This window comes from Capsicum annuum, chromosome 9, assembly GCF_002878395.1.
Source record: "Capsicum annuum cultivar UCD-10X-F1 chromosome 9, UCD10Xv1.1, whole genome shotgun sequence".
Lineage (NCBI taxonomy): Eukaryota > Viridiplantae > Streptophyta > Magnoliopsida > Solanales > Solanaceae > Capsicum > Capsicum annuum.
The window spans coordinates 157,976,705-157,989,882 of record NC_061119.1 but is presented as its reverse complement, the minus strand read 5'-3'; positions in this window follow the sequence as shown (position 1 = coordinate 157,989,882).

Sequence of the window (13,178 nt, the reverse complement as noted above, 5' to 3'; positions counted from 1 at the left end):
CTAAACTCTTGCATCATACCACCAGGTCTTTAGTGTTCAACCTTAACCTGTTGGCATGTTGCACACTTAGCTACAAACACTGCTATATCTTTCTTCATGCCACTCCACCAATAGATTTTTTGCAAGTCTTGGTACATCTTGGTGGCACCAGGATGAATAAAATATCGTTCCCCGTGCGCTTCAGCCATAATCCTCTGTCTCTGATCATCAACATTCAGGGCATACAATCTACCCTGCAATCTCAACACACCATCTCCCCCTTGGGAGAAAACCTCTACTTTTTGGTCCTTGACTGACTCCTTCAGTCTGAACAAACTAGCATCTAAGTATTGCTTTTCCTTCTCTTCCGAAACCAAGGAGGATTCGGAACTACTTTGAACCCCTATACTACCTTTAGCAGAGTCAAACAACCTGACCCCCAATCTAGCCAAACGATGTACATCACGAGCCAACTCTTTCTTACCTTCTACCACATGCGAAACACTACCCATGGACACTCTACTTAGGGTATCCACCACAATATTGGCCTTGCCCGGATGGTACAACACACTCATATCATAGTCCTTTAACAATTCTAACCATCATCTCTGCCTAAGATTCAATTCTCTCTGGGTAAACACATACTGCAGACTCTTATGATCAGTGAAAACATCAACATGGACACTATACAAATAGTGTCTCCAGATTTTCAAAGCAAACAGAACAACAGCCAACTCAAGGTCATGGGTGGGGTAATTTTTCTCATGGGGTTTCAACTGTCTAGAAGCATAAGCTATCACCTTACCCTTCTGCATCAATACGCAACCCAACCCAACTCTCGAAGCATCATAGTACACCACAAAACCATCAACACCATCTGGCAAATTCAAAATAGGGGCTGAAGTGAGTCGAGTCTTCAACTTGTGAAAACTCTTCTCACAAGATTCAGACCACAAGAACTTCACTTTCTTTTGGGTCAACCGAGTCATAGGAGACGCTATAGAGGAGAAACCCTCAATAAAACAGCGGTAATAGCCAGCTAAACCCAAGAAACTTTGGATGTCAGTCGGAGAAATAGGTCTAGGCCAATTTCTAACAGCGTCGGTCTTTTGGGAATCAACTCTAATACCCTCGGAAGAAATGATATGACCCAGAAAAGCAACTGACCTTAGCCAAAACTCACGCTTACTGAACTTGGCAAACAACTTGTGATCTCTAAGGGTTTGCAAGATAGTTCAAAGATGATTAGAATGTTCATCCTCACTACGGGAGTACACCAGTATATCATCGATGAACACTATGACAAACATATATAGATATGGTCTGAACACTCGATTCATGATGTCCATGAAAGCTGCTGGGGCATTAGTTAACCTGAAAGACATAACAAGAAACTCAAAATGGCCATAACGAGTTCAGAAAGTAGTTTTTGGGATGTCACACTCCCTAACTTTGAGTTGATGATAGCTGGAACGAAGGTCTATCTTTGAGAAATAACTTGCACCTTGCAATTGGTCAAACAAATCATCTATTCTCGGAAGGAGGTACTTATTTTTGATGGTGACTTTATTCAGTTAGCGGTAATCAATGCACATATGCAAAGAGCCATCTTTATTTCCCACAAAGAACACAGGAGCACCCTAAAGAGAAACACTGGGCCTAATGAAACCCTTATCTAGTAGATCTTTGAGTTGCTCTTTCAACTCCTTAAGTTATGCAGGGGCCATATGGTACGGAGGAATAGAAATGGGCTAAGTATCGGGAAGAAGATCAATCCCGAACTCTATCTCTTTATCAGGAGGTATCCCTGGGAGATCATCTGAAAAGACATCAGAAAGCTCATTGACGATGTTAACAGACTGGAGAGTTGGAGTCTCAGACTTAGTGTCTTTGACTCTAACCAAATGGTAAATACACCCCTTGGAAATAAGCTTTCTAGCTTTGAGGTAAGAGATAAAATGACTCTTGGGTGATACAGAATTCCCAGACCACTCAAACACGGATGCACTCGGAAACTAAAACTTGACCACTCAGGTCCGACAATAAATAGAGGCATAAGAAGAATACAACCAGTTCATACCTAAAATCACATCAAAATCTATCATGTCTAACTCAATCAGATCAGCCAACAAGACTCTATGAAGAACGGTAACAGGACACTTTTTATACACTTTCTGGGAAACAATCGAATCACCCACTGGGGTAGAAACTAGGATAGGTTCAGGAATAATCTCAGGACTCATTTCAAAATTCACAGCAATCAAAGGTGTAACATATGAGAAACTGGATCCAGGATCCAACAAAGCATACACATCAAACTGAAATATATGAAGCATACCAGTAACAACATCGGGAGAGTCCTCCTGTTCCTGGAGAGACGGTAAAGCATAGAATCTATTCTGGCACTGCCTGCTAGCATTGTTAGAAGAGAAGCCATGAGATGGGGCTGGGCGAGTCGCTGGAACTGGAGCACTAACAGTCTGAGTCTGGGTCTGAGGGCGATAGTCACGATGCCCTTGTCCATCCTATGAACAATCTCTAACTCTGTGACCCATGTCACCATACCAAAAACAACCCTTCTTCTCACCCCAACACTCACTCGAATGAGCCCTACCACACTTAGGACACAGGGGATGATTTGACTTACTGCCAGTACTGTACAGGGACCTGGATGTATATGACTTGCTACCTTGCTCCTACCTACCTCTAGGAATGGGAGCACTAGTGGATGATAGTGCTGTCATAGATAAACGATCCTGATATTGAGGGCGATTCCCTCCCTGCGATTTAGTCTGACCCTGTCCATGCTGCTCAAACCTAGCTCTCTTATTCCCTTTCATTCTATCTCTCTCCTTAATCTTGTCTGCCTCAATCTGTTGGACATGAGTCATCAGCCTAGAAAGATTTATCTCACTATTCAGCATATCAGACCTACACTACTTAACCACATTACTAGACACTCCAGTCACAAACTTACTCATACTAGCCCGATTATCAGCCATTAAGTCAGGAACATACTTGGCCAACTGATTAAACTTTAGACAGTACTCCCTAACAGTTATAGAGCCCTGTTGCAGGTTTATAAACTCTTCCACCTTTGCCTCCCTCATCTCCAAAGGGAGATACTTATCCAGGAATAAATCCTGGAACTCTTGCCAAGTTGTAGGGACAACTCCCTTACCTCTACCTTTCCTCCAAGCAACAACCCAGTCATAAGCAAGGTCTTTCAACCTATACGCAGCCAACTCCACACTATGTTCCTTAGATACATGCATCACTTGAGTAATCTTCCACACCTCCTTTAAAAACAACCGTGGATCCTCATCAGACTTGAACCCATAGAATTCTAGCAGATTCATCCGCATAAAGTCATGGATCCTCACAACAGCTGAATCACCTTCTTGCTACTGTGGAGTCGGGGCCGGGTTGGCCTGAACATTTGCAGTAACAGCTTGGGCCAACGCCTGAAAGGCTGCTTAAAATTTAGTATGAGATATGTTTTCATTTAATGGGTCAACGGGTTGAGGTTGCTGACCATCATTATTTCTTCTCGCTTGATATGGAGGCATATTTCTGAAAGAAGAGAGCACGAATCAATACCAGAGAGAGACACTTTAAGCATGACAGACTTCTGAAACAAAGAATTACACTTTTTCCTAAAACGTCTTGTAGCCTCTTGCTCATAGATGCGGCGCGCTACACACCGATGATCAAGACTCTACTTAACGCGGCTTGTCAGACCCCCTAGGATACCTTAAAACCTTAGGATCTGATATTAAGTTTGTAACGCCTCAGAAAAAGGGTCCCAAAGCGTCACACGATGCTTGAGGCTACGAGTAGCCCCAAGCTAACCCTTTGAGCCATTTTCATTCAGTTCAACACAAATCAACGAGGTTTCCATAAATAACCCTCAAATATCAACAGAGTAATCATCATCTAATAATAAAAAAAATTTCAGAAAGATAACAAAATATGACTTATTAGTCAACTCCCAACATCTATACTAGTTTGATAAGCCTCTAAGAAAATCAATAAAACGAGCCATTGAGACATGCCCCAAATAACTCATACTCAGTTATCAAATGTAAACGATTCCGTGAAACCAACATCAGACATCACGTCCTCAGAACATGAGGAATCACCACAATAGAGGATGTAGAACAATATGCCCGAAGAATCACTATCGAACCTGGAACTGAGCACCTGAACCTACATTCTAAGAAAATATAGCCCACATCCAAAGATGTGGGTCAGTACCATGAAAAGGAACCGAGTATATGGGGGTGTATGCAGTTGTATAAACATCATCTTCATAAATATTTATAAGAAATATGCAGGATATATGAAAGAATCATATAGCCCAAAAAAAATCATCATAATCATGAGAGGATGAAATAAGTACAATAACACATGTGAGTCATCATATAATTTGTCAATCACTTTCAGTTCATCAAGAATGTCAATTCTTATAATGTAAATATCATTTAAATCTTTCGAAAGAATAAATTTCACAATTCCACTTTCAAATCACTTCACCATTCACCATAGACACAAGGAAACACACACACACTGGGAGATCCTATAACCGACATAAAGCATGTGAGCTACATGGAGTCCAACATACAACCCACGTTGGGGAGAGCCGTCCTATCCTTGCCATCGGAGTAGGACTATTGATATCAAATCCACACAAACTAGTGATCACTATATAAATCAGCCTCAGGCTCACTCCTAAAGGGGCACGTAGTTCTAGGGAAGTAAGGTCACTTTATACCTCCCACTCGGTGCTAAAGATTTATCTCGGACTTAGCTCAGATCATTTTAAAGACAATCCACAACAAACTAATTTCAGTAATATATAAATATACATCGGGAGCCATCATGCTTCCCATCTATCAAAATCAACCACGTTGTGGATTTCTTTCAGACTCGAGTTCAAAATAACTCCATTATGATCAAAAGGTCATATCATTAAAAATATCTCAAATATTCAACATCAATGTGCTTATAACACACACTTTCTCAAAAAAACACAATTTTCAATGGGGATTCACGACCCAAATATCAAAATCATGATAAATATCGTTCAAGATTCATGCTTTATATCTCCACACATGTAAATTCATCTTTCAAAATCATAAACGTCAAGATTTCATAATAATCATCATAAGATATGGGTTTATGCTTAAAATTTATAAAAATCAAATAAAAATCATGCCTTTGTAAAGAAAATTACTTTTGGGCACAAGAACGAAAGAGAGTTCTTGTTGAAAAAACTCCACATACCTTGAATGATGAACTTTAGATCGATGCTCATTTTTGAGATGTTAATCGTGCCTTTGAATGATGGTTCTTGGAGTTCTTAAACTAGGAACTTGGAATCTGGAATAAATTTGCAGAATTAACGGTGAGCTTTGGAGGTTCTTGAAGTTGGATGTAGGAGCTTAGGATTTTCGTTTTGAGGGAATTTGATGAAATATAACATATAATGCTTCTTATAGGCTTTAATATAGGATTTGGACGGATTTTGGGTGAGGGGGAATGACCAAGGCACCCCTAAAAATCAAATAATTCTCGAATCTGTTCTTTGGCGGACTGTTTTGATAGTCTGAAGTAGATCAACCATAACGTTTTACTCCGATATCCAAATTGGATGAAACCAATTTCATTGGAAAGAGGACTCTCATATCTTTCCGTTGATATATAGTATCTCATCGGGTGTCCATTTTGGATAATCCTTATATCGTTGGAAAAATTATTTGATACTCTATGCAATGTTGGGTAATAATCTAAGACATTCCTCACAGAAAATTTATAATTCATTCTAGAAGATAAAACCAACACGTTTATGCACAAAATTTATACGAAAAATTTCCCGAGGTATTACATGAAGCTTACTGATCATTACTATATTGTCAATTACATTAACAATAGGAATAACATGACTGGCAACACTGAATAGAATGCACCTAGGATGTCGGCTGGTCAATTGTCAATAGTTATAACAGCTTGTGCTCGGATTCATATGTACCCTTACATATCTTATGACGACTGTTACTACATCGATACTGACTTTGTGGTTCTTGGAAGCCCTTTTCCGAATGAAGTAATCTCTTCCACTAATATGGGTAAGTTTAAACTGGAGTACCCTGCTTGACCTTGAGCTCTTCGCTTCTCAGTGTTGACACAACCAAAGGTACATACTGTTTAACTTCATTGCCTGGGAAAACAATCCCAAGAAAATCTTTTCGCTAGTACTTTGCCCCACCACTGAACATTGTGTTGTTACCTACACTTATCTGGTCCGATCATTTAGCCTCTCTTTCTAAGAAATGGGAAACAACATAAAGAAATGGGGAAATAATAAGTTTCTATTCAGCCTCCTCCAACTCCAGGCTTTACTCAGATTTTAAAACCCACTTGTTATTTCTTCAACCTTCAAGAACACAAAAATGGTGAAATTTTAAAATTTCTACAAAATTTTAACCCTAAGTTTCTCTCAACATAGAGAACACTTTTTCAACAATTTCAACCTTAAATTCCAATCCAAAATTTGTAGATCTAAGCATCCATTTCTTCTTTTTTGTCAATTTTTAAGACAATAATAGTGGTTTTTTCTTAAATGAACTTCCAAACACACCAAATGATCAAGTTCCAACCTAAATATCACTAGATGGAACAAATCTAGTGTAGAAACAACAATAAGGATTCAAAAACACAAAACAAATTAGGATTTATCTCTAAAATATTTTTGACACTTTTTGTCCAATTTTATAGACAACGAGACCCAATATTGACCTCGTGGAAACACAATTAAACTTGACTTTGATACCAAATGATACTAGAATAAACTGTAGAAATAAAAACTAAACTAAGATACGAGAAACAAAAGATTAAAATAAAAAATTAATAAGATAGACACAATGAAGGAATGGATAGAAAACTAAGGGTATATCAAACCCTTAATCCTCTATTCAATAATTCAAAAAAAGAACCTAAATCATACTTTGACCACAAGGGAATAAATTCTCAAGAAACCAATATTTCTAAATGAAAAATCAACACAAGCTAGTCCAATCTTACACACTCACTCACAAGAGAGTAATAAGTCATTTATCATCAAAGTTACTTTAAAAATGAATGAAATCTCCTATTATTGTCTAGGGTTAACTATTACAACTTATGGGCCTAAAAGTTACCCATTTAGAATAAGGAAGCATGGATGCCGACTTTGACATCTGTTTAAGAATGTTGGGCGTATCTGGGGCGCACTTCTAGAGTGTGTGCTTCTTTTTTGACCCACTCTAGTAGATAAATTGTTGGTGTGGTGCATGTCACCTTTCAGGGGCTTTTTAGCCTCGTCTCATACTCCTTTGGCCTATTTAAGGTCCCTTGACCCTCCTTGAAGTTAATCATCATCCATTTTGCACCTTTTGATAGCACTAAGGCATCATAAAGCATCTCTAACTTCATAAGCATCCCATCTAAAGGTTTGGAGGCAATTTGGATTGTATTGGTATATGATTACAAGTTTAGCGACTTATTGCATGGTCATTTCTTCCTAATGTATTTTGGTATGGTCTATTGATATGCGACAATAGTTTTATTTATTGTGAATTTATCTTAAATTGATATATATAATGTTGATAATAAAAGGATGTGTATAGGATTTCCAGTTGACTCCCTTCTCATTAGTTTATTAGGTTAGTAGTTAAGTGATTAGTTAGAGATAATTTGTGTGAGTTAATTAGTAAGGAAAGTCCATGGAATATGTGTATATATACACTAGTACAGAGATATAATTATTCATTCTAGTAGAATCATTGAAGCAACTATTTTTATCTCCAAGTTTTCTCTCTAATTTTTATCTCATAAGTTCTCTTCTTCTCAAACTTAAACATGGTACCAGGGTAGGTTTGATGACAATGATTGTAGAGTTCTTCTGCTCAAGGAGCTGCAATGGCGATTGATAAAATCGATCACAACCATCCATTCTTTTTTCATCCATTGAACACACCGGGAATATTAATTATTTTGATTCAACTAACCGTATCAGAGAATTACGCTATGTGAAGTTATTCTTTGAGGCTCATGAGTTTGGGGAAGAACAAGTTAGGATTCATAGTGGAACATGCAAAAAAGAGGATCATCCTACAAAGAAAAATCTATAGGATAAATGTAATGTAGTGGTGTTGGCCTGGGTAATGGATAGTATCCAAAAATCTATACAATGGAATTGTTTACGCAAAACAATAGCAAATATGGGGGCACATTTGAAGAAGCGGTTTGACAAAGTGAATAGATCAAGATTTTATCAATTACACAAAAAAATTTGCTAGATGATGCAGGGTACCAAATATGTATCTGACTATTATTCAAATTGAGGAGTTATTAGGATGCATTTGATTGTTTAATTACCCCTTCTAGTTGCAATTATGAAATAAGAAAGAATTTTGTGAATTATTTGAGTATGTTGAGAATGATGCAGTTCCTAATGGGGTTGAATGAGTCGTATGAAAAAATACTGGACAAATCCTAATAGTGCATCTAATTCCTACCCCAAATCAAGCTTATTTACTAGCTATAGATAGAGAGAGTCAAAAGATAATGTCAAATTCATCAATAAATGCAATGACCTATGAAGTTTCAACATTGATGGGAGCTAGAGAAAATAATTTTTAAGGTAGAGGTAAGTATCAAGGAAGAGGAGAAAACTTCCAAGGAGGAAGAGAAACATATCAAGAAAATTACCAAGGAAAAGAAAATTACCATGGAAGAGGAAATTTGTATGAAAAAAGTAGTTTTTTTTGGGAAATTATTAGGAGAAAATGAATTGGGATCAGATTTGTGATTATTGCAACTTAAAAGGACATATAAGGGAAGATTGTCATAGACTGAGTAGGCATTCACAAAATAATAAAATTGTCTACAATGCACACAATGCTACTATGGATGATAATAAGGGTTGAAACTTCAATACACACGTGTTTCCTTACCAGAATTAAGGTTATGAGCAATAAAACCTAGAAGAGCATAGGAATGCTTATGCAATGAATACCAAAAGATAGAGAAGGGAGAAAGTAGTGGAGTAAAGGATGATTCACATGCATTAATTATACAAAGATCTAGTACATTCTCAGGAGAAGGGCCATATTTCACACCAACTCCTAAATTCACAACAATCCAATTGAATCAGACAATGGTCACATAATAAGGACAATATAGTTAACAGAGTTGTACACATGATAGGGAATTCCTATTTTTTGATGTCATAGAAGGAATCTAAGAGGTGGATAAAAGATAGTGGTGCAATTAATCATATGACATCAGACTTGAATATGATATTAAACAAAATAGTTATTGAGAAATCACACAGGAGGTACATTTACCTAATGTTTGAGTAACTTATGTCACATATATAAGTTCATAGAGGTAAGGTAATGGAGACACTCTTAAGAATATATTATACATAGTAGATTTGAAGTACAATCTGATGCCAATATTAAAGGTAAAAAGAGATTTGCGTTGTTCAGAAGCCTTTTATCCAAATTTTTGCATATTTTAGGACCTTACCAATAGGAAGCTGAAGGGGACTGTAAAGAGTTAGATGGATTTATCTCTTCCTTCTAACATTTTTGATGGAAGATTATTTTCTAAGAAAATAAGTTGTCATGTAGGAAAGTTAAGTATTAATGATGAGTTGTGGCATAAAAGGATAAGCCATCCACCAGTTGGGATTTGAAACTACTTTTGAGATTTCAAGGATGAACAATGCAGAGAAGTTTTTAAAAGTTATAGAATATGTCCATTAGTCAGACAAAGAAAATCTTTCTTTATTCTAGCACTAGTAGAAGTTTACATGTTTTTCAACTACTACATCTTGATTTTGGGGTCATTTTAAAAAAGATACTATAGAAGGAAATAGGTTCTTTCTTACTGTGGTTGATGATTGTTCTAAAATGACATGGGATTTTCTATTAAAGGTAAAAGTGATGTAATAGATATTTTATGAAATTCATTGTTATGGTGAAGACACAGTTTAATAATAGTACAAGTTGTTAAATCTGATAATGGTTGTGATTTTTTTATTGATGCATGCTTCAATTTTTTTTTAAGTAAATAGTATTTTACGTCAGAAAACTTGTGTGTATGCACACCCCAACTAAATGGGGTAACAGAAAGAAAACACAAATATGTACATGAACTTGCAAGAGCTATCATATTTTAAGGTGCTCTATACCATTGAAATGTGGGGGACACTATGTGTTAGATGTTGTCCATGTAATCAATAGGCTTTCTTCTATTGTCTTATCTATTAAAACACTTCATGAAGTACTTCATGATAAGGCATGCTCAATAAATCATATTAGCACATTAGGGTGCTTGTATTTTGCTAAGAAATTACCTTTTAGTCATAAACTTGATCTCAGATCCATTGAGGCTTTTCCCGTAGCACATTCAGAGTTTACTAAAGGGCATATTCTTTATGATTTTCAAAAAGAGAACTTTTTTATTTTAGAGATCATTTTTAGAGAACATATATTTTCCATTCTGCTCCGCTTCTTTTGTTTCATATGTTGGGACATCTGGTTATGATTTTGTCAGATATTGATTTTGATATAGTGGATACAATTATGACCATTTCTTATATCGTAGTTCCTTCTGTTGATATTCTACTTAGAAGGTCAACTAGGAGAAGGAGATACCCTTCCTAGCTATTAGAATTTATGACAACACCTTTTCACTCTAATTATGTCTATCTTATTATTGATTATATCTCTTATGGTAATGTTTCTCTATCCTACAAGTCTTATCTTTTATTAGTTTCAAGTATCTTAGAACCTATTTCATACTTAGAGCCTATTTAAGATCCTAGATAGTTTGTTGTAATGCAGGAAGAGATCAAGACCTTGTAGGATAATGAACTTTGAGATTGGTTCCTTTGCCAACTGAAAAAAGTTACAGGCTGTAAGTGGGTGTATAAGGTAAGTTAAGTCAAACAGTAATATTGAGAGGTTTAATACACAGGTTGTTGCCAAAGGTTACAATCAACATGAGGGACTGGACTTTTAGGAGATATATTCTCTAGTGGTCAAAATGGAAACTATTAGGTCTATTTTTTCCATTTCTGCTTAGTCATGTTGGCGTATCTATCAGATGGATATATATAGTGCCTTCATGCAAAATGATCTCTATGATGAAGTTTACATGTCCCTTCCAGAGTAATTCTCAAGCCAAGAGGAGTCAAGTATAGTTTGTAGGCTTCTTAAATCACTCTATGGTTTGAAGCAAGCAATTAGGCAATGGAATGCCAAGCTGGCAAAAACCTTGATTAATTCTGGTTTTTCTTAGAGCAGTCTTGATCACTCTCTATTTATCAAGAGATCATACAACAACATTATTGTGATACTTGTTTATATAGATGATATGATGATAGTTGGAAATAATTTGTGTCTCATCCAGGAAACTAAAGATATGCAAAAGGATTTCAAGATCAAGAATATTATAAACTTGAAGTTCATTTGGAACTAGAAGTCAGTAGGTAAGGAAAAAGAATTATTATAAATCAATTAGTGAGATGGGATTAAGTGGAGTAAAGCCAGTGGGAACTCTCTTAGATTTGAATTTGAAGATGACATCATAAGCATATGACAACATCCGTGGAATAACATGAGATTAAGAATTAGTAGACAAGGAAAGTTATCAAAAACTTGTAGGAAAAATCTTGTATTTGACTTTTACTAGACCAGATATATTATGGAGTGCAAACATTGGTATAATTTATGCAACAACCAAAGAAGTCCCACATGGAAGCTAGTTTAATAATTATAATGTATATTAAGAATCAACCAAGTATTGGATTTTTATTAGCAGCAGGAAGCCTTGTGCCTTGCAGGCTTATTGTGATGAAGATTGGGGAGATTGTTCAAATACAAGAAAGTCAACGATTGGGTTTTTCGTGAAGTATGAAGATAACATGATAGATTAGAATTTTGAGAAATAATTTACATTGTCAAGAAGCTCAACTGAAGTACAAAATAGAAGCATCACTATAATAGTTTCAAAAATTGTATGGATAATAGGCCTGTTTAAAGAACTTGATGAATAAATCAACATGCAGTAGATCTCTTTTGTGATAGCAAGGCAACATTACAAATTACAGCTAATCCTGTATATCATGAGAAGATTATGCATATAGAGATAGATTACCATCCAATCAAAAAGACGATTCAAAATAAATTGATTAAGACTCAATTTCTAGGAACAAAAGATCAGCAATCAGACATAATGGCAATGAGGCTAGGAGGTCCAAAACATGATTAGTTCTTGTCCAAGCTAGGAGTGTTCAGCATCTTCTCTACTACTATCTTGAGGTAGAATATTGATAGTCGAGATCATGGTTAAAAGCATGTGTATGAGATTGTCAGTTCATTAGTTTGTTAGGTTGGTAGTTAAGTGATTAGTTAGAGATAACTAGAGTTAGTTAATTAGTAAAGAAAGTCAGTGGAATATGTTATACACTAGTGTAGAGATGTAATCATTCATTCTAATAGAGTCATTGAAGCCGTTATTTTTCTCTCCAACTTCTCTCTGTCTTCATCTTACAAGTTTTCTTCTTCTCAAACTTTAACATATAAAATAAATTCAAATTTATAATTTTATAAATGTAATAAATCTAATTTTTAAAATTTCAATAATTAATTTCATAAAATTTAAATCTTAAATTTGTCTCTGCTATAACTTACGAGTAACTTTTGACTCGATTATCTGCATACCTCCTCTGTCGAAGTGTTGTGCATGTTGTCTTAATTATATTGTCATCTTTTGTTAGACCTTTATGTTTTTTGTTTTGGAAAATCTATAGAAAGTAGTTACAATAAGGTAAATATTGGTTCTACTTTTCAAACACTACCCAATATAATCTTTGTAACCAATATGATATCAACTTAAAATCAAGTTCTAAAAATTCATTTTTACACCCTTTTAGTCACCCCTCACCTTTTTTTTTTCCTATTTTTCATATCTTCTTTCCCTCTTCTCATTTCTTCACTTCTTTAATCTACCAATAATCCCTATTGTGTGCATTTTCGCTCTTTTATATTTCTTCTCTTTCACGGAATCGGCCATCAGGGAGGCGCGATTGGCACCCATGCCTCACTTGATCGAGAAAATAATTGAAATCAAACCAAACAACACAT